We start from the raw sequence: 3001 nt of genomic DNA, 5'->3' as shown, positions 1-3001 counted from the left end.
CATCTGTAGCTAAGCAGTGTGTGAATCTTGTGGACTTAGCTCATACATGCCAGGTCGGACAGGATGGGAAGCCCTGTCATTAGACCAGTGAAAATGAGTAGATGCCATACTCTCAATAAGTGCAAAGCCTTCATCCAAAGTCTTGTTTGCAATACTCCCACCGGCTGCAGAATCAACAAAAGCTCTTGTGCTAGAGGTTAGGCCCTTATAGAAGGTTTGAAGAACAAGCCATTTCTCTAAACCATGGTGAGGGCACAATCTGAGCAATCCTTGGTATCTATGCCATGCATCATATAAGCTCTCACCGTCAAATTGTGTAAACCTTGTGATTTGATCACGGATTTCAGATGCCTTAGATGGTGGGAAATATCTCTCAAGAAAGGATTGGAGCAGATGATCCCATGTATCTTTCAGATTGACTGGAAGAGAATGGAGCCATGATTTAGCACTGTCACGTAAAGAAAAAGGGAACAATGAAAGATGGATTGCATCTTGAGATACACCATTATACTTCACAGTGTTACAGTACTCAAGAAAAGTCCTGATGTGTTCATTCGGGTCCTCAAGTGCAGAACCTCCAAATCGGTTTTGTTGAACCATTGTGATAAGCGCTGGTTTCAACTCAAAATTGTTAGCCTGGATGGTAGGCTGAACAATTCCTGTTGCAACATTCTGATCCCTTGGAATCCAAAGATCCTTAAGAAGTGGTTGGCGGTTTCCATCACCCATTGATGCTTGCTTGTATATTCTACCTTCTTTCAATAGTTTCCGAAAAGTACGATCAATCTCAGGGTCAAAAGGAAGTAGATCTTCAGAATTCCTAAGCATACAGCAGACTACTACCAAGGAATGACACGTTTGGGGAAAAAATGACCTAGTCTTCGATCAAGAGTTGTCAACGATATCTTAGTGCCCGGCAACGGCGCCAAATTTCTTGATCGTGCATCTTCTTCCACTTCCGTTATGATGTGCCGACCCTCAAGCTTCTTCGCGGCACCTCGTTGCCCGCGTACCCTCTTCTATCCAACGGAGGGTTGACTTCCACTAGCCTCCTCCTGGTTCCCCTCCACATCTCTTTCCACATGCCCCTCCGGGTTCCCCTCCGCATCCCTCTCCACGTTCCCTTCCTCGTTCAAATACTGGTTTGGATCCTCGTTCCCCTCTTCTTCGTTGCACAACTGGCTGCTTCCCTCCACAATTGTATCGTACAATATATGTTCCTCATCGCGATCAGCCATCTGTTCATACAGGAAACATCTGCTAAGTCATGAGACATTTATGTTTTAACAATCTTATATTAAAACTCAAATAATCTTATATGCTAAGACTAAAATAGTCATGTATGCTAAGTGTAACTGTCGTATATTAGAACCCTACACAATCTTAGAAGCTAAGTCTAATTACAAATCTAATAATCTTATACTAAAACTCAAATAGTGATGATATATGCTAAGTCTAGGTGACGTATATTATAGGACCCTAGCTAGTCAATAATTATATACTACGTCTAATTACAAATATAATAATCTTATATTATAATTCCAATAATCTTATATGCTAAGACTAAAATAGTCATGTACGCTAATTGTAACTGTCGTATATTAGAACCCTACACAATCTTATATGCTAATTAAGTCTAATTACAAATCTAATAATCTTAATTGCATTACAAATATAACAATCATATATATATAATTACGTCACTTGCCTGCGCGAATTCCTTCAAGGGCTAGCTCTACCACTCCGGCTTGAGGGACGACTCCGACAACGTCTTTTCTGCAAGATACAAAAGGATATATTAGGATAAACGCGAAGTAACATATATTGCATTTGACGTTCACGTTTCGTTCACGATATCGTTCACGTTCGCGTTCTCGTTAAGGTCACGTTTCATTCACCTACGTTTGTTCGTTCACGTTCATTCATCTGCCTATAATTGCATTTCACGTTCACGTTCGTTCACGTTCTCGGTGTGGCGGCAGCGGAGTGGCGGCGGGGCGGCGCGGCGGCGGCGTGGCGCCGCGCGCGGCATCGGCGTGGCGCGGCGGCTGCGTGCGGCGCGCGGCGCGGTGCCGTCGTGGCGCTACACCCGATGGCGGCGTTTCGCGGCGGCGGCGTTGCGCGGCGGCGGCGTGGCGCGCCGCCGGTGGCGCGGCGCCGGTGCCGTGCCGCGGCGGCGTCGTGGCGTCTCGTGGCGCGGCGTCGTGTCGTGACGAGGTCGGCATCGGCGTCTGAAACTCGGCGGCCAGCGGCAACCGAGAGGGAAAGAGAGAGATCGAGATCGGAGAGAGAGATCGAGAGGGAGGCGGCGGCGGCTCTCACCCCAGAGATGCGGTGGTGGCGAAGGAGGCGGAGGCGGCAGCGACGACGACGAGCGCGAGACGACGGCGAGATACGGCGGCGGCGTCGGCGCGGGGATGCCCTAGGCAGTGGCGGCGAAGGAGAAGCCGAGAGAGATCGATCGGGCAAAAACTTCTAAGTGTTGGTGGAGAAGACGAGGGCGCGCATCGGGAATATATATACCCCTAGATCCTTAGTCCCGGTTGATGAGAACAACTGGGACTAAAGATCTTTTCCCGCTATTTCTAAATTCTTTTTAAACCTGGTTAGGGTTAAGAACCGGGACTACTGATAAGCGCACTGAATATTATTTTTCATTACATATGTGTTTCTAAAATAGAAGATAATGCATTATAATTATTTAAAGTACAAAGATTAATGACAATTACTTCGAAAAATTATTGTTGTCTGTAATAAATTAAGTGGATAAAACGTAATAAGCAAATATATGATTTAAAATTAATAAAAATTCTAATAATCATATATACTTAGAATACGAAATATATTATTAAATTGGTAAAAACTCTAATTAACATATGTATATACATACGGCATGATTTAAAATTAATAAAAATTGTAATCATCATATATACTTAGCATAGGAATTATATTAAATTAATTGTTAAAAACTCTAATTAACATATGTAAATGCCACATGCAT

General features: G+C 44.2%; 1 non-coding gene across 1 annotated transcript; it reads left to right on the top strand.

The window, feature by feature from the left end:
* Positions 1–238: 238 nt before the first annotated feature.
* On the top strand, positions 239–345 carry LOC127778162 (small nucleolar RNA R71). The gene has a single exon (XR_008018431.1). It is a non-coding gene; the product is annotated as a small nucleolar RNA R71 (small nucleolar RNA).
* Positions 346–3001: the final 2656 nt, after the last annotated feature.

The sequence above is a fragment of the Oryza glaberrima genome, chromosome 6 (genome assembly GCF_000147395.1).
Source record: "Oryza glaberrima chromosome 6, OglaRS2, whole genome shotgun sequence".
Classification (NCBI taxonomy): Eukaryota; Viridiplantae; Streptophyta; class Magnoliopsida; order Poales; family Poaceae; genus Oryza; species Oryza glaberrima.
This window is presented reverse-complemented; position numbering and strand designations above follow the sequence as displayed.